This window comes from Macrotis lagotis, chromosome 1 (genome assembly GCF_037893015.1).
Source record: "Macrotis lagotis isolate mMagLag1 chromosome 1, bilby.v1.9.chrom.fasta, whole genome shotgun sequence".
Taxonomy (NCBI): domain Eukaryota; kingdom Metazoa; phylum Chordata; class Mammalia; order Peramelemorphia; family Peramelidae; genus Macrotis; species Macrotis lagotis.
The window spans coordinates 97,360,952-97,381,180 of NC_133658.1; the positions used below are offsets into that span (position 1 = coordinate 97,360,952).

The 20,229-nt window shown below is 38.2% G+C and overlaps 1 protein-coding gene and 1 long non-coding RNA gene across 3 annotated transcripts in view; one reads left to right on the plus strand and one right to left on the minus strand.

The window, feature by feature from the left end:
* PRKCE (protein kinase C epsilon) overlaps positions 1 to 20,229 on the plus strand; it is a 653,543-nt gene that overhangs the window by 83,608 nt on the left and 549,706 nt on the right. The window lies entirely within an intron of this gene.
* LOC141501304 (uncharacterized) lies at positions 5,169 to 18,624 on the minus strand. The gene is made up of 4 exons (XR_012472202.1): positions 18,564 to 18,624; positions 14,018 to 14,196; positions 7,810 to 8,000; positions 5,169 to 5,372 (listed from the first exon to the last, which is right to left on the minus strand). It is a non-coding gene; the product is annotated as an uncharacterized LOC141501304 (long non-coding RNA).

Sequence of the window (20,229 nt, forward strand, 5' to 3'; positions counted from 1 at the left end):
GATGGCATGATCAGGCCTATGCTTCTAAAAAATAACTTTGGCAACTGTGTGGAGGATGGATTAGTTTGGAGTCTCAAGAGTGACTTGAAACAAGGAGATTAGTTAGAAGGCTATTGTGATAATCCAGGCAAGAAGTGATGATGAACTAACTAGAGAGTGACTGTGTCAGGTGAAGAGATGGGGACAAATAGGAGAGATAGGAAAGTAGAAATGACTAGGTTTTCTAAGGATTTGGTTATGTGGGTTAATGAGGAGTTGAAGATGACACTAGAGATGGACATAGTTCAGACCAATGTGGAATCTGAATTCAAAGATTATACAATCAGAAATTAAAGAAGTAGACAGACACCAGGAAAACCAGGAAAAAGCTGTGTTATAAAAACTCAGAGAAGAGATAATATCCTGGAGAATTTGAACTCAGACCTCCCCTACTCCAGAGCCCAGAACTATATCTCTTAGTTTTCTCTCTAGTTTATAGTCTAAAAACTTCTTATATTATAGATGGAGATTCTAAGAATCAGAGAGGTTGTGTCTTGCATAAGGTCACATATTTGCAGAAGATGGAGCCCAGCTGTTCTAACTCGAGGGCTCTGTAGTCTTTTCATGACCTCATGCTGTCCTCAATAAACACTTGCTGATTGATTCACTTTCTTACCAAGGATAATGACCATTGGGTATTGAGGTCTCCCCAGAAGGGCCAAGAAGAGAAAAAGGAAGGGCAAAATAAATATAGAGGTGGAGACCAGAGGAGAAATATAGCATGCTCAAATACTACCTCTCTCCTATTTTCAGTCCTGAATTTCAAGGTGTTCTTACAAGACAGCAGGTGATGGTAGATTATTGTTGGACAGGAAGAATGATTGAAAGGTTATGGTTGGTTCTGTTTATAACCTCCAAACTGTCTTGTAAATAAGTGAAAAATTGATCCACCCCCCCTCCTGACCCTAAGTAGCTTTTTCTCACTCTCTCGTATTTTCTCATTCTCACACATCTTTTTTATACACATGCTCACATTGCTATATACCTCTCTCTTAGACTTTTTCTTTTAGGATTTTGCAAGGCAAATGGGGTTAAGTGGCTTGCCCAAGGCCACACAGCTAGGTAATTATTAAGTGTCTGAGACTGGATTTGAACCCAGGTACTCCTGACTCCAAGGCTGGTGCTTTGTCCACTGCACCACCTAGCCGCCCTCTCTTAGACATTTTCTTGCACAATTGTTTTCTATCACATTAGCCGCTCTCTCTTAGACATTTTCTTACACAATTGTTTTCTCTCACATTTTCTTCTCTAGCACTTTTTTCCTACTTCCTTAAATATTTTTGTATTTTCCTCTTTTTTGTGTTTTCTTCACTTTTCTCTTCTACTCCCCATTCTCTCTCTCATTATGTCTTTTTTCTCTTTATATCTGCCTCTTTTTGCCTTCATCTTTCTCTTTCTCTTTTCTCTCTCTCTGTCTCTCTTTGTCTCTACATCTGCCTCTTTTTCTTTCTTTTTCTTTATCTCTTTTTCTCTCTGTCTCTGTTTTCTCTAACCATCAGTGTCTGTCTCTCCCTCTCATATACACATACAGAACACTTGCACACATGTTACCCACCTAGCATCATTTGTGACTTGTGCTGGGAGAGTTAACACCATTTTTCAGAGATGAGGCCAGCCAGGAGTACAAATGTGGAAGGTTGAGTTGAAGAGGATAGTGGGGCTTTGAATATGGTTATGGTGATGGGCCCTTGTGGGGGAAGCATTTTCAGGATATTTGAGTAAATGAATGATGTTCACATTGTGTTAACTGCCCAGAATAGACTGGGTCCAGACCAGGATGATGTAATTGCTGCTGTATGGAGAAAAGTTTGATTTTCTCTTTTGGTGCCCAGGATCTGCCTTGACGCCTGGGTTAGTCGGCTGCTGGCAGCCTTGCTGACTGAGAAGGAAAGTTTCTTAACTCCTTCCATGCTGGCATCTGTGACTTTGTCCTCTCCTTTCTCTAGGCATCTCATTTCCCTAGCTCTAGTCTACTAGACAAGTCTCCCATCAGGTTGGAGAAAAGAGTGGCTGGAAGTTTTCTTCTGGTCTCTCTGATTCCTTTTCTATATAGGTGGAGGGAATCTGAGCCATCTTATTAAATTTTCAGGATTTTCAATTGAATATCAACAATAATTGTTTTTCCTTCTCAGGTTAATATTAATAACGATAGCTAGATAAATTGGGATAGAAAGACAGAAAATGCACCTGCCTTCAAGGAGCTTACATTCTGATGGGGGGAGACAACTAATAAAATATCATGAAATATAAATGGGAAGTAATCTCAGCAAAGGCACTGGATGAGGGTTGAGGGAAGATCACAGGATTTAAACTGAGTCTTGAAACAAGTCATAGGAACAAGGAGGCAGAGACAAGAAGGCTAAGCCCCCCAGGTTGAGTGGCAACCAATACAAAGAAACAGAGTTTGGGAGAGAAACTGTCCTATATGAAGAACAGAAAAAGGGCCAGTGACTCTGGATCATCAAGAAAGTGGAGAGTAAGGTATTAGAAAGTGAAGGGATTATAAAGCCCCAAAGAGAACTTTGTGTTTTCTTTTAGAAGAAATAGAGAGCCACTGAAGCTTATTGAATGGGGGCAGTGACATGGCCACATCAGAAGATTATTGCCTTGGTTAGTGTGTGAAAAATGAAAGAGACAGTCCTGTGGAAATAGAGCTGAAGTTGCAGACAAAGAATCTAAATTTGAATGGCATCTTTATCCTTTAGGACCTATGTGATTTTTGTCAGGTTACTTATTACCTTGCTGACCCTCAGTTTCCCCACCTGTAAAGTGAGGGGAGTTGTTTTAATGCAGGGGTGGGAAACCCTTTTTCTGTCAAGGGCTGTTTGGAGATTTCTAACATCATTTGTGGGCTATATTGAATTTTGAGCTTCCCTCCTCCCTTTGCCCCACCTGTGGATGCTTTGACAATGCCAGATCAATACTACCCCAGGGCCAGACATTCCCCTTTATTCTAGTCTTAAGTTTTCCTTCTTCAGATCTAGATACCTATGAGATGATAACATTATTCCATTTTGTAAATCAGAAAAGTGAAATACATATCTAAGCAAGATCATATAGCAAAATAAGAGTGGCACCAGGACTAGAATGCAGACTTGTTGACCTATACCTACCACAGTGTTATTCTGTGTCTCAGGACTATCCTTATCAAACTCTATTGCTTTTGTGTGGTGCCTGTGGTTATGTGTGCCTGACCAATTTCCAATATAAATAGTTACACAATGTCTGCAATATTTCTGTGGGTTTCCCATTCTGGTAACCTTCCTTTAGATATGAACATATATTAAGCTGAATTTGTCAGCATGTATCTAATAAGGCCAAGGTCATGGGTTAAATCCCTCTGTACTAATATGTGAGCTCACTTGGAGATCAGAAGAAACAATCCAAGGTTATTCTCAAGGTCTCTCTGAAGAACTTTAGAACTTTAGAATCAATTGCGTGATATGAGAGACACTGGCACAAAACCACTCACCATGGTGTGCCCTCATCAAAGATGGCACTGTGCTCTATGAGCCAAGCAGAATTGCAGTAGCTCAAAAGAAATGTGAGATGTGCACATTTAGAAACATCTCTCTTCCAAATGTTCATGTGGACTCTTTGTGCCCAATCTGTGGTAGAGCCTTCTGAGCTCATATTGGTCTGATCAGACACAGTTGGACACACTGTACCTTGACTCTAACATAGTGATGTCATTTTGGTCCTGTTCCAGAATGAAGGACAACAACCAACCAACTAGTTATTATATATAACTTATTCCTTCTCCTCTAGATGAAGGGGAGTGAGTTAAAGGCCTGCATCTGATCCAGTCTCCTCTAATTCAATCTGATCCAATCCAGTGAGCATCTCTTAGCAATCGTAGGGAAAAAAGAAAAATAAAAAGTAATCATGAACTTCAAGAGCCAAGTATTCTCTTTGGATATATAATATGCATTTTTGTTGTTTAGTCATTTTCAGTCATGTCCAACTCTTTGTGGTTGTTGTTTGAGGTTTTCTTGGCAAAGATATTGAAGTGGTTTGCCATTCCCTTCTTTAGCTCATTTTTACAAATAAAGAAACTGAGGCAAACAGGATTAAGTGTTGTCAGAGGCTATATTTGAACTCAGGTCTTTATTGACTCCTGACCAGACACTCTATTTACTATGCCACCTAGTTGCCCATATGCAAATAGATAAATGTAAGCAACATAAAAATAGATAAATATATAATAATTTTTTTTGATGAAGGAAAGAGCTCTATGGAGATACAGAAAAGTTCCCTGTAGTAAGCAGACTATGTGACTTGTTTCCTAAAGTAGAATTGAGGTTGAAAGACTTACCTGTATAAAAGTCTTAGAGATGGGAGATGGAAAAATTTCTTCAGAGGAGGGCAAATAGACCGATTTGATGGAAATGGAAACAGAATGTGCTTGGAAGAGAATATAGGGAAGTATCTATACATCACTCTGTATATAACAATTTCTTTTTTGTTCTTCAGTCACACATTGTGCTGTCACTCCAGATTACTGTATGGAAGACCTTTATTTCTGGTTGAAAGGCAGAGTGGTTGAGAGAATTTGGATGAAGCAATTAAGCCTATGCCCTCTACAGAAAAAGTAACTTTCAAGATTGCCATTTTCCCCTCCCTTCTGTCCTTTCTTCCTTCCTTCCTTCCCTCCCTCCCTCCCTCCCTCCCTCCCTCCTTCCTTCCTTCCTTCCTTCCTTCCTTCCTTCCTTCCTTCCTTCCTTCCTTCCCTTCTTTTAAGAAAACTATTGTTTTGTTTGTCTGTGGCTACAACTTAGTAAATTAATTTAGATTGACTATAGTTCCAACCTCTAGACTCACCCTATATCCCAGCCTTCAAATAACCTGGAGAACACTCACCTCTTGAATTCTAGTACCAAAATTATACTCTACCTGCTTCATGGGACTATTGTATCCATTCAGTCAAATGTAATAACGTAAAATCAAGGGCTGTGTGTAGAATTGAATTGTTTAAGCACAATATACAAAAGTTTTAAAAAATGAATGACAATCTAAAATTAAATCAATTCAGTTAAAAATCATCTTTGCATTTTAATCACATGTATAAGAAAGTGTAAGAAAGCATTTTATGTACAAATGTATTGCATATACCACATAATGTGGCTGCGGATGGGGTATCTTCTAAAGAAGTTGGAAATCTCCCTCTTGTCTTTATTCTGACAAGATTAGATATCCAGGAGACAAATTAAAGCACATTGCCAGTGTCTGAGGTTTCTTCCCACAGTTCCTTTTCAACATGGACAGTACAAAGCCAATGAACTCAGAATTCACACAGCAACAACATTCCATTTCCTGATGGAGCCATGGGCTGCCTGCCAGGGGGAGAGAGAAGAGAGGAGGAAAGTAGGAGAGAGAGAGAGAGAGAGAGAGAGAGAGAGAGAGAGAGAGAGAGAGAGAGAGAGAGAGACAGACAGAGACAGAGACAGACAGAGAGAGACAGAGAGAGACAGAGCCAGAGAAGGAGGATGGGGGAAAAAGGGAAGGAGTGAGACTTGAGGACCTGAACTTGGGAGGCTGCTATTGAACTCTACAGGTTTATGAGGGTACAAGGGATGATGTGGCCAGAAGCCTGTTTGGACCCAGTTCTCTTCAGTTGTGAATTGAACTATATTGAAATGGCATGGGATTATTTTGATTCATCAGTAAGTCTTTAGAATGGGAGGGTGCTCTTTTGCTGACTGATTCTTAGGAGATATAATCAGTTTTGGTCCTTGTGGGATTTCATTTTCTTTTAGGTGAAATGTGCATCATGGTGATAAGTCTAGTTATATGGGTCCCTATGAGGTGCAAATAGGTGGTCTTCGAGCAAGTGGGGTCAATAGCTATCTTTTATTCATTTAATATAGTTTGAGCTTCTGCTCTGTAAATAGCATTGTACTGCTAGCTGTGGGAAATCAGTGTTGCCTTTAGGGAGCTTAAGTTCTATTTGGAAAAGTAAGGCATACCCCCATATAACAAATAAATAGTCACATAATACAAATCTACAAGAGATGTTACCAGGTGCCATGTGATCAAGGGTTAAATCATCTGGAACAAATTATAAGACCTATAGTAGTTCAGAGAAGGAGAGATCAGTGTGAGCTGGAGTATTTTGGGTAGGTTTCATGGAGACAGTGAGATTTTCACTGGGAATTGAAGGAAAATTAGGTTTTAGATATTATGGAGGAGAAGGTAGAATATTATCTACTTAATTTCTTTAAAAGCGTATCATGGAAATTTAGAACTTTCAATTTGAAGAACTTAAACCTTGATAGTTAAGGAGGGAATTGAAAGGAAGAGTGGCTTGTTATATCTCCTTCTAGAGAGAGGAAGAAGGAAAAGCAAAGGGAAGGGAATAAAGAGTAATTAGATACTCTTTTTTTTTTTTGGCTAGGCACTGTGCTAAGTTATATTATATAAATCAAGTCACAGTGTTATTATTTTTATTCTCATTTTATAGTTAAAGAAACTAGAGACAAATAATGATTAAGTGACTTGCCCAGGATCACACAATCAGTATGTATTGAACTCAGATCCCTCTGACTCCAGACCCAGTGTTCTATCCATGGCACCAACTATTTGCCCAGGAAGAAATGGAAAGTCTGGCAGAATGTGAGTTGTTTACAGTCATATCTGACTCCACTTGGGTTTTTTTTTTTAGCAAAGATATTGGACTGGTTTGCCATTTCCTTCTCTATTTTTATAAATGAGGAAACTGAGGCAAATAGGTTTAAGCGACTTGCTCAGGATCATATAGCTAGTAAGTGTCTGAGAGTGGATTTAAACTTAGGTCTCCCTGACTCTAGGTTCAGCACTCAATTCACTGTTCCAACTTATTTTTATCCTTTACTCTTTGGGAGCAGATAGGTGGCACAGTGAATTGAGTGCTTGGTATATCTATTGGATAGAGCACTGAACTTGGAGGCAGGAGGATAGGAGTCCAAATCCAACCTCACACACTTGACACTAACTGTGTGGTCTTGGGCAAGTCACTTAACCCAGATTGCCTCTCATCCAGGGTCGTCTCCAGTCGTCCTGATTCATATTTGTCCACTAAACCCAGATGGCTCCAGAGGAGAAAGTGAGGCTGGTGATTTAGCACAGCACCCCTTCACTCAAATCCAATTCATGTGCTTATAATGACATCACCTCTCTGATGTCATGGTCTTTTTTGAGAATGAAGGACAAAACATTTATCAGTTTATCTATTGGGAAAGAATTCTTTAATCAATTCTCCATATATCTTATATATCAGTTGCTCATCAGGGATGCTTGCTCCCATTTTATTCTTCTTCCTTATAGGAAGACAAGATTTACAAACATGAAACAACTGCAAAAAGGAGGCATAATGATTCAGGTGAAGAGCATTAACTTTGGAGTCAGGGCATGAGTTAAAATAATGTATCTGCAACTAAAAATCTGTGTGACCTTGGTCCAGTCCCTTCTGTAAAATGATGGCTATGAACTAGATGGACTCAGGGTCCCCTCCAGCTGACATTCATTGATCCACTAATCCTTTGAGAAAGAACACAGCTTTCTAGAGGCTCTCATTTAAGAAATGCTACATGCTGTCCAGACCAGAATGTGAAACCAAAGGAACAGACATGTGAATCTCCACCGTGTGTGTGTGTGTGTGTGTGTGTGTGTGTGTGTGTGTGTGCATGTGCACACTGTGGCTTTGTTACAATAGTACTCAGTATAATTCCCACAAACTTATGAAGTTTGGGATTGTTACAACTGCCCCTTTTCTACTCACCTCCCCCCATTTACCTTAGGTGTAGTGGTTGCTCCTTGGAGCAGTGCATCGAGGAGTCGTTGTCCTTTTTCCTAAGCTCTCTGCCACGTGGAGATCCATGACTCATACATCACTTCTGCCTTCTTTGGTTTTTATACAGCACAGTACATTTTCCAGGACTGGAGTTTAACCTTCCAGTGCATTTCCCCTCCTCCTTCTCCCTGTGCTGTGATGAAATAAATACCTTGCACTCTGAATTCTTTTAGGAGAAACTGCCCTCCATCGCTTATCTCTAAGTAGCTTAAACCACTATGAATCAACAATTATTACTGTCTGTCCTCAGAATCTGTTTGCATTGCCTGCTGGGGGCTCAGCTAAATAGTTTTTACCTTCAAGATGTTTCTCTGGGATGCATCAAAAACTTGAAAGCATGGAAATAGTCATTTTCTTTGGGGTTCTTTCAGCTGGGGATAGGACCAGTCATATTGCAGATGCTGTTTTTATAAACCCTCCCTTGACCCCCTTCTTCTATTTCCATTTTATCCATTGCCCTATCATGGAGCAGGCTCATCCTGGTGCATTGGTGGTGGACATGACAGGGCTTATTAGTGAATCTGTTTCACAGCCAGCCCAATTGCATAGGTGAAGATGATTGGCTGGACAAAAGTCAGAAATGTCTAGTCCTGTCCCTCCCCCATCTTTGCCCAAGGTGAGCAAATGTTATTTGTGTGAATGAGTTGAATTAATTTCAGTAGGGGAAATGATCCAGCCTTCCTTGGAGAGGAAAAAATGTTGATAGAAAATGCTGTGACTATGTATTGAATATCTTACCATATGAACAACTCTCTACTAGGGTTCATAGGGATTATGCATTTTTATATAAACAGGACTTAAGGAGCTTCAAATTTGACTTTTGGATAAAGAGAAAGCATGCATTTATGTAACCCTTACTATGTGCTTTTTATGTTTTAAATAAACATTTCATTTGATCATCACAATGCCCTACTGAAGAATGTGCTATTATTTTCATTGATGAAGGAAACTGAGGGAAACAGAGATTAAGTGATTTGCCTAGATTCACCCAGCTACTTGATGTTTGAGGTTAGATTTGAAGTCAGATCTTTCTGACTCTTAAGGTCCAGCTACCAGCTGCCTCAAAGCAATGAAGACCAGCATTCCAAGGAAAGTGGTGGTGATGGTGTTGATAATCTAACATATATAATCTGGTTTATATGGATGAGTCCTGGGGTTTGGTTTTGTTTTGTTTTTCTGATTCATTGAGCTTTGTGAAGCTTTGTGAGGTAAATAGTGCAGGTGTTGTTATTCCCTCCTTTTTTTCTTGATGAGGAAACTGAGGTATATTTTTTGATCATATAGTAAGGGTAGTTGCTGGAATGAAAACCCTGGTCTCCTAACTCCCAAGTCTAGTGCTCTTTCTGCTATATGATCTTTTAGAAAATTCCATCAATGAGTTTGTTAGTCAATCAGTCGGGGTCTAACCCTATAGTTTAAATGGGCAGCCACATGGCCCAGTGGACAGAGTGTCAGCCCTGAAGTCAGGAGAACCTGAGTTCAAATCCAGTTTCAGACATTTATTAGTTGTAAGACCTTGGGCAAGTCACTTAGCTCTGATTGCCCCACATCCAGGGCCATATCCAATCATCCTGATTCATATCTGGCCACTGGATCCAGATGGCTCTGGAGGAGAAAGTGATTTAGCACAGGCCTCTCCCCCAAATCCAACTGATATGCTTGTCATGGCATCACTTCCTTGATGTCATGGCCTTCTTCAAGAATGAAAGACAATTATCACTATGGTCCAGGTACTATTCCAGGTTTCCAGTATTCAAAGACAAAAAGAAACAGTCTCTGGTTCAAAGACAATAATTTCTATCAGAGGAGAGACAACATGTCCATATAGAGATGCAAGAAATTACCAGATACTTGAGGAAAGTGCTAGCAGCTGAATGGGGCTGAAAATGTATCAGGTAGAAGGTGGGGTGTGAGCACGGCTTCAAAGGAGACTACAGATGGCCTTTATTACTGGGGGATACTGTGGAAAGGATTCCTGCTGTACACTGGATATAGCAAGGAAGAGGATACATCCACTAGAAAACTTCCATTTCATTGTAGCTCTGATCTCCTTGCAAATAAATCACATGGCTGCCAAGCCACCCTATTCTTTGCAGTTCTTGTCTATATTATTCCATAAATCCTCTTATGGAATCTTAAGGGGAGACTCCTCTCTTAGGTCAGGTATTCTTAACCTTTATGGATAATGGATTACTTTGTTTACAAATTTTGGAAATTAATTTTAATACCTTATTGACTCTTTGAGTGTCCAGGCAAGACAGATTTGAAGTTTAATCCTTGATTAAACACATACCTCCTGCGTCTTCATCTAGTGAACTACACCTTTAAAGGTCCAGCTTAGGTCTCACTGTCTCCATATAGCATTCTCTGATTCTTTCTTCTGAATTGTGTATATAGTTTGTTGACTTTGAAAAAATTGATAAATGCTACTTTTACAAGATATTTCCTGTTCTTTTATCAAGATTGCTCAGAATTCCTTCAAAGATGTAATTTGTTCAATAACCTTTTGTTTGTAAACATCACATGATACATAAAACAAGGAGATGCATATTTTCTTTTTTTAGGCTTTTGCAAGGCAATGAGGTTAAGTGGCTTGCCCAAGGCCACACAGCTAGGTAATCATTAAGTGTCTGAGACCAGATTTGAACCCAGGTCCTCCTGACTCCAAGGCTGGTGCTCCATCCACTGCACCACCTAGCTGCCCAAGGAGATACATATTTGCCAAAACTATTCACCCCTTTGATGGGGGAAAGGGGAAATCCAGCATAGAAATTCAAAGGTTGCACCAGACTGCCCAAGAGGTCCTTCATACAAAATGGTTGAGAATCTTTGGCCTAGTTTAAGGAGGTATAGCATGTAGATAGATACTTCAGATACTTGTATTTGTGGATGATTTGTGGCTTGTGGTTTTGATCAGATCAAGTCCCATGACAATGTAAAGCCTCCTAAAATCATTCAAATGAGTTTGTGCTATTCATTCACATAGCAAAGACCAATTGGATGAAGAATGTCTATTGTCCAGATTTCAGCATCAACATCTGAACAGATACCCTCTAGAACTTGTTTGTCTTTTTGAGAAGGACAATGAGCTAGACCCACAACAAAAAAGGAGGAAGGGGGTAGGCCAAATTGAGTTTGGGAAAATGCAAACTGCAAAACTTACTGACTGTAAGCTTACATAATAACAAAAGCTCATTTTGACTTGTATTTAATTTTTTTTAAAGATTTTATTCTTACTTTCCTCTCCCCCCCCCAGAAGGCAATTTGCCAGTATTTACATTGTTTCCATGGTATACATTGATCCAAATTGAGTGTGATGAGAGAGAAATCATATCCTTAAGGAAGAAACATAAAGTATAAGAGATAGCAACATCAGACAATAAGATATCAGTTTTTTTTTTTTTCTAAATTAAAGGTAACGGTCCTTGGTCTTTGTTTAAACTCCATACTTCTTTCTCTGGATACTCTAGATACTGGTATTCTCCACTGCAGACAGTCCCAAATTGTCCCTGATTGTTGCACTTATGGAACGAGCAAGTCCATCAAGGTTGATCATCACTCCCATGTTGCTGTTGGGTTATATAGTGTTTTTCTGGTTCTGCTCATCTCACTCAGCATCAGTTCATGCAAATCCCTGCAGGCTTCCCTGAATTCCCATCCCTCCTGGTTTCTAATAGAACAATAATGTTCCATGACATACATATGCCACAGTTTGCTAAGTCATTCCCCAGTTGAAGGGCATTTACTTGATTTCCAATTCTTTGCCACCACAAACAGGGCTGCTATGAATGCTTTTGTACAAGTGATGTTTTTACCCTTTTTCATCATCTCTTCAGTGGTATTGCTGGATGACTATGGATTGCTTTGATCTCCTCATCTGTAAATTGCCTTTGCATATCCTTTGACCATTTATCAAATGGGGAATGCCTTTTTTTTTTTATTAAAACTGACTCAGTTCTCTGTATATTTTAGAAATGAGTCCTTTGTCAGAAACATTAGTTATAACGATTTTTTCCCAGTTTACTACATTTCTTTTGATCTTGGTTACAGTGGTTTTTGTCTGTTGTATTTAATTTTTTAAAAAAATTTATTTTTATTTTTATGTGTATGTTTATATTATATTTATATTATTTATATTTATTTTACAACAGTTTTTCCCCTAATCTTGCTTCCCGCCCCCTCCACTCCCCACAGAAGGCAGTCCGTTAGTCTTTACATTGTTTTTATGCTATAAATTGATATAAATTGAATGTATTGAGAGAGAAATCATATCCTTAAGAAAAAAATAAAATATAAGAGATAGCAAAATTACACAATAAGATAATGGTTTTATTTTTTAAATTAAATGTAATAATAGTCTTTGGTCTTTATTTAAACTCTACAATTCTTTCTCTGGATACAGATGGTATTCTCCATCACACCTCTCCGCACCCCAAAATTGTCCCTGATTGTTGCACTGATGGAATGGGGAAAATCCATTAAGACTGATAATCAACCCTATGTTGGTGTTATGGTATACAATGTTCTTCTGGTTCTGTTCATCTCGCTCAGCATCAGTTTCTGTAAGTCCCTCCAGGCTTCTCTGAATTTCTATCCCTCCTGGTTTCTAATAGAATAATAGTGTTCCATAATGTACATATACTATAATTTGTTCAGTCATCCCTCAGTTGAGGGACATTCACTCAATTTCCAATTCTTTGTCTCCACAAACAGGGCTGCTATGAATATTTTTGTACAAGTAACGTTTTTACCCTTTTTTCATGATCTCTTTGGGGTATAGACCCAGTAGAGGTATTGCTTTTTTCGCTTTGGGTGAAATTCCAAATTGCTCTCCAGAAAGGTTGGATGAGTTAGCAGCTCCACCAACAATGTATTAGTGTCCCAGATTTCCCACATTCTTTCCAACATTGGACATTGTCCTTTCTGGTCATATTGGCCAATTTGATAGGTTGAGGTGGTACCTCAGAGATCAAAAGCTCATTTTTTTAACACAAATATTTTACTAATGTATGGCAGTGATAAGAGGTACCCCACTGCCTCCAAAGAACTAGAGATGAACATGAAGGACAATGGAGGGCCACATAGTGGGGGTCAGTAGGTCACCCCATATTACTACCTAGCCAATAACTCCAAAGAAGAACTGGAGTTAAGGATGTTATTAAAGAATTGTATGACAGAAAGAGGAGATGGACTAGTCATGAGTGAGAGTGAAGGATGACTGATGAGAAGTGAGCACTCCAAATCCTAACTGGTTCTTTCCTTCAACCTAAACACATTCTGCTTTTTATAATGTTTATTTTTATATATGTCTATACATATTAGACTGAAAGTTATTTGAAATCAATTTTGTATCCCTCCCCGGTAGCATAACACTTTGCATATAGCAGGTACTTAGCAAACGTTTGTTAAGGTATTTTATGCATTTAAAAACCATGTTCAATTCTATTAAAAATTTTTTGCAAGGCTGTAGGGTTAAGTAACTTGTTCAAGGTCACACAGCTAGGTAAGTATTAAATATCTACGGCTGGATTTAAACTTAGGTCTTCCTGACTCCAGGGCCAGTGCTCTAACCATTATGGCACCTAGTTGCCCCCTAAATATGTTTTTAAAAGCTGTGCTTACACCAAATTAATTCTCACTGGGAGCTATTTAGAAAATCTGCATATTAATTAAATCTAAAGAGTCACCCTAATTTTAGAGACCCAGAGAGATATGCCCTAGGTAGGATAAGAATTGTGGACCAATAGAATTTTTGAGTTAGGAATGGTCTTGGAGAATATGGTTCTCTTTCCACCCCCACCCAAATTTATTAGATAAAATGATTATAAGTTAGATGTTTTACTTTCTGCTTTAGTGTTCTTTCTTTCATATTATTTCTAATGATTTAGAAAATGAAGCCATTTTCCTCCTACCATTAAGGACCATATCCAATTTATGATTTGGGAAATCTTATGTGATTTCCACCCTGGTGCATAAATCAGAGTTCATGCCACTGGAATAATTGCTGTGGCATCTTTCATTTCTCTATTATCTTTATGGTGAGGTGCTGTAAGACCACATTGTAGGGGAATGAAAAGACAAATGCAGATAGCAGAGCTATATTTGATACATATAATTGAACAATGGTAATTGTAGATAAAAATGAATTACCCATTGGCTTTGCTATGTGAAGAGAGCATCCTGTTTCTTTCCATCAGAAGATACTCATATTTCAGATGGTTAGAGCACAGAACCAATGAAACCCAATTTGTGGGTTTGGTTCTTTTAAGGGTCAAATCACTTTGTTCTCTTTCATAGACTGGTGAGATTTCTTGCCAATTTATGCCATTCTAGGAAACAGAAATAGACTTTAGAATTATAACCCTTTTAGGAATTGGAGATCATTTATTTCAGACTCTTCCTTTTTAAAGAAGAGGAAACTGAATTCCGAAGTGAAGTGGCATGTCAATAATTTTCTGCTGGAGCAGAAATGGGTACTGAAGACTACTGAGCCCATTTCCCACATTGACCAAAATCATCACACACACACACACACACACACACACACACACACACACACAATAATGGAGATAAGAGAATATGGATGTTATGATGTGACCCATCCCCACTGCTAGAGAGACAGCAAGTCAGTAGTTTCAACTTCATAGTCACAGAATAGCTAGGGAAAACCCCAACAAATGTGTATTTAAGTACCTGCTATGTGGAAAACATACAAAGTTCTGATAATATTGTCCTCCTATAAGTCAAAACTGTTAGATATTTTCAGGTGTAAATAATCTGTGATATTGGTGAAAATGACCTCTATGGTAATTAAAATTTTTTTTTAATTACTAGGTTTTTTTTTTTAATAAGGCAAATGCGGTTAAAGTGGCTTGCCCAAGGCCACACAGCTAGGTAATTAGTAATTGTCTGAGGCTGGATTTGAACTCAGGTACTCCTGACTCTGGTGCTCTATCCACTGCACCACCTACCGGCCCCTGCCTCTATGGTAATTGTTAAGAGAGCTTTCTACTATTCTGCCTCATATGCAGTTTATTCTCTCCTGCCCTCTATTATCCCCTTTCTACTAAGTTAACTTCTCCCCTGCCCTATTGGTATTGTTTAAACTCACTGGAGGTTCTCAGAATAGCAGAGGTCATTGATTTCTGGCTTATGTTTCCAAAATCTTTATAAAACATGTTAGAAATGTACACAGTCTCAGGAATCCAGACATCCTTAAAAGTGAATTTGAAATATGCTATTTAAGGGCTTCCCATATTGCTCAAGGGTATTTTGCTTCCAAGTTTTCAGCAGATTGTTTTCAGAGAGATATAAGAAGTTTGTTAATAAGAAATCATGACACTGATTCATCTCAAGGGGGAGAAACTGAAGACTAGACATCTTTTAGGATAGGAGAAGGAGAGTGGGGAAGGATTTCAATTTTCCTCATGCCCAAATGTGTGTGTGTGTGTGTGTGTGTGTGTGTGTGTGTGTGTAGGATTATAAACATGACTGGTTTCTAGAAATATATTTTCCAAGAAATAGGGAATAATATAATAATTATTATAATAAATACCTATTATTTATATACTTCTTTGAAATTTATAGAATGGAGGCAACTAGATGATGCAGTGGATAGAGCACCAGCCCTGGAGTCAGGAGGACCTGAGTTGAAATCTAGCCTCAAGACATTTAACGCTTACTTAGCTGTGTGACCTTGGGCAAGTCCCTTAATCCCAATGTCTTGCAGAATCCAAAAAAAAAAGTAAAAAATATTATAGAATATAGTTTATCATTATCTTCATTTTGAACATGAAGAAATTGAGACCCCGAGAGTCAAATAGCTTGTCCAATCTAGCCAGTGGAAGAGTAGGTTTAGGAGCTTAAGTCTCCTTAGCTTTTTCCTTTTGTTTCATTTCTATCCATAAGATTCTTCAATGTCTGTGGAATAGGATTTGTGTCTCATTTAATGACTCAGAGAATGGAACATAAGATGATCTGTTGTGATGACTATTATTACATATAAGTCATTCTGATTCTTTGACCCATTCTATATTTCTTTTTCTGATGGGGAGAGATGGGTTGGGAGTATCCCAGAGTATGACTCTTGTAAAAATTGTGGCATTGAAAACTTGTGGCTCTGAATCTGTTGTTGTTGACCTTATTTTAAAAAGAAGACATGATGGAAAATGCATTCAAGTAGAAATTTCCTCATGCCCCATATGGAAGAAATACCAGTGAGCATATGGTCACTCATGTTGGTCTTGGGTTAACCTAGACCCTCTTCCTAGGAGGCAAAGGGAAGTCATGGGGATATATCAAAGTTCTTTCCTCAACTCTTTTGAACTTCAGTATGCCTTATTTCCTTATTTTTTCCTGAAGGGGGAATCTCCATTAATTAACAAAGTGCTTGTGTCCTATGGAATGTTTTTAAAAACTCAAAATAGAATTGTTTCTATTTTTAAAAATAAACTTCACTTTCATAAAACTCACACACATGTAAATACATAGACACTCATAAGATCAATTAGATCTATCATATTTTTTTTTATCTTATGAAAAGGAAAAAAACAATCCCATGAATATTATCGATATTTCAATGAAGGTTATTAGTAGAAGGACATTTTGCTGTGTAAACTTACATGCTTTCTATTAAAAAAAACACTGGTATCTCTCAGATCAGAGGGAGAATTATGTTTGCATAAGTTGCATAAATAGAGGATAAAAAGAAGGCAACATTTGTAACTGATGGCTAAAATCATAATTAGGAACTCTTTCTTTTGGGAGAAGGGGAGGGATAAGTACACAGTTATCTAGAAGACAGTTGGGGATGAAAAGAATAATCCTACAATAGGAATAGTTGTACTCATAGAAGAGGACTGTCCCCCTAAAAATCAAGTCTATCTCCATGGCTTTTTTAGGATAGAAGGTGGGCATGGTGCAGAGATGATATGGTGACAGGACTATCAAGATCAGATGTGAGTGTAGATTCATACTGTGTAGTGTAGAGTTTCTGGACCAGTAGTTCCATAAGGAGGAAAATATTAAGGCATAAAAAGATGATCTTTAGACTAATACAGGGAGGAAGTATATCACAATTATGCTGACATCTGGGGACAAAGCCATTGTTATCCCACCCTAGTTATTCTGCCAAAAGATGATCATTATGGGGGTTAGCCTTTGTTAACATAGCTGATGTCACTGCCAGTTTTCAACCCAGGTGTGGGTGGGATTGGAAAGATACAGTGACATGCATATGGAATGTATCTTTTGGCTAGAGACCATAATTGTACTAGCAAGGGCTGCCTCAGTCTCAAAGGTTTTCTCAAAAATAAGCTCATTTCTTTCAGCTTCTACTGTTAATAATTTTGACATTAGTATTTTAGCAGTTAGTATCACTACAAGTACAGAAATTATAGATAAAATCTGTGCCTTTGATGGAGAAACTGAAAAGAGTTTCAGAAGATGGAAGGAGATTAGCAAATCTTGTGATAACAGTTGTTAGAATTAAGGAGAGGGCTTTTGTTGTTCTTTGCAGTTGTGTTCTGTTCTTCATAACCCCATTTGGTTTTCTTTTTGGTAAAAATACTAGAGTAGGTTTCCATTTCCTTCTCTAGCTTATTTTCCAGATAAGGAAACTAAGGCAAATAATGTTAAGTGACTTGCTCAGGGTCATATGGCTAGTAGGGGTCTGTGGCCAGATTAGAATTCAGGACAATGAGTCTTCCTGACACCAGGCCTGGCATTCTCTCAACTGAGTGCCACCCAGCTGCCCAAAGAGAAGGCAGTCTGTCCCTGTATCACCTCCCTCAACTACCCAGCCAATGAATTTTTACCATCAGTGTCACTTCTTAGTATTAAGACTTTGATCCCTATTAATATGTAAATTGCTTTTAAAAGGGTCATACCTTGTCCTATCAATCTTTTAGGTTTTATTGGGAATAATCTCAGATACTCTCCTGGAATTCTATTGCTAAAGAGTGTTGACAGATAAATGAGGCCATAGGGTCCTTGGAGAACCCAGACACAGAAAAAAGCCTTCCATCATTGAAGACAGCCAGCACTAAATTTGCAATTATTCCTAGAGCCATTTTTGGACATCCTAGTAGAATCAAATTTTCACCTTGGCAGCTGGGAGTGATTCTGCTTATAGATAGTGTCAAATGTTTTAGGGACCATGAGGTTGGTTATATGGCGTTGTCAACAGAAACAGTCCTGTACTTTAGTCTGCAGGTTTTTTTGACCAGCAGGAAATTTTCTGTTCACATTAGACCTCAAATGCCTAATGTTCATGTTGCTGTATATTAAACATTGTAGAATTCTAAGGAATCACCATAAAACAAGCCACTCTTACCAATTTCCATATGCCAGTTTTGTGCAGGTCAGGAATATAAAGTAAATAATGTTCCATTTAAAAATTCTTACCATACACACACACATGAACACACATCCTTAGCTCCTGGTGTTCTCCTAACCTGGAATGCGCCCTTACTCCTCTCTCTCTCTCTCTCTCTCTCTCTCTCTCTCTCTTAATATATATATATATATATACACTTTTCTCCATTGGGCCTAGCCCCTACTGTTTACAGTAGTATTTAACTCTTTAGTTAAATACTTTATTATTTTAGTATTTAGTATTTAACTGCTCTCTTAATTGTTTCAATTAACCATTCAGCAATATTTATTCAACCCCTGCTTGATTTTAGGTTTGACTTACCTTCCCCAATTACTTGTTGCTGGAATCTTTTTAAATGAATCCTCAGTTTTCTGGTCTTCAAAATGGGAATGATGTAATAATTGTATTGTCTGCCTCATGTGATGATGGGGACTGCTTTTTAAATCCTGGCTCTGATTCTTATAAATCTTTATGACCTTGGCAAGTTGAATCACCCAACCAGGTGTCTGTTTCTTCATCTGCAAAATGAGAGGGTTAGAATAGATGACACATATGTTCCCTTGAGGGAAAACATGATAGCAAAGTGTCTTCTAAACATTATCTATTCTCAATTCAGTTTAATTGAATACCTAACCAATTAGACACTGAAGTGCTTTTTAAAGGATGGTTATATAGGTAGCTCATAAGAGCGGAGGCAGCAGACTATTAAAATATATCCAGAGCTGTAAATTTTATTCTGGGTTGTTATAAATGTGCCTTAGTTAATGTCCCTCCCCCAATAAAATGATGCCTAAATTAAATATTTCTCCCATGAGCTATATAATTCATCCCTATTAATATTCTTTTGCCCAATGATAAAATGTATAACTCAAAAAGGATGATGATTTTTAGGGGCAAAAGATCTGACTTCTATCTATACATAATGATTCTGGTAAGCCTAGAAAGAAAAAGGGTTTCTGGTAGGGTTGTGTTGATCTCTTCCTTACTGGCTTTCCTCCCAAGAACAACAGCGTCTTTGGTGGAGCCTCTGGTCTCTGTCAAGGTAATGGCTGTGGTTGAGGAAGGCCAGGGTCAGACTGAAACATCAGCATGTAATTTGGGTGGCAGGTTTGTCCAAGGCACCAGAACATGATGTTACAACAACACTGAAAAGGCTTTTAAAAACTGATCTTGGTGGATGTGGGATGGCTAACAAATAAATATTTGTTGTGTGATTTGCAGGGTGCCACCAGCAAGACCTCCTTGATCCCAAATAGCTTTCTTCCTAAGGCTTAAAAATTCAACTTTAGAGCTTCATAATTCTTTGGGTTAAATTCACTGGAAGGAAGATCACAGTAAATCCCTTATAGATATCTCAGTATGCCAGTTCAGCAGGTGGATTTCCTATCTGACTAGAGGGATCTGGAATATTCTAAAATCACAGGACACTTTAACCTCTTTGGAGTTTCCCGTATTTGCTTCAATATTCACTTCAAGAGCCATGTTGAGATGCTAGTGCCTCCTGTCTTTTGTTTATATATCTTTATATACACCTCTGACTGCTCTATTAGATTATAATCCCCCTGAGGGCAGGAATTGTTTAGCTTTTATTGATGAATCAGTTCCTTGATCAGTGTCTGGCACATGACATGGAAAGTATTTAATAGATACTTTTTGATTGATTGATATGTCAACATGGGAACCTTCACAGCTTTTTCTCAGTGGTGAGGATTGGAATGCTATCAAATTAGAAAGGTGTCTCTTTTCCCAGGTGATTGTACAAGTCAACCTCTTGGTGTGTTTGTATATGAATCTTTCTCCAGGATGTGGGCCTCAGGGATTGGGGCTAATGAGATCAATCCCCAGATTTCATATAATGGAGTAATAAATTCAATAAATGAAAATTTAGTATATATTCGGCTCACTACTAGACTCTGAGATACCATGATATATGAAGTATCCTATTCTTAAGATATTCATAATCTTGTGAGTATTAAAAGGCAGCATT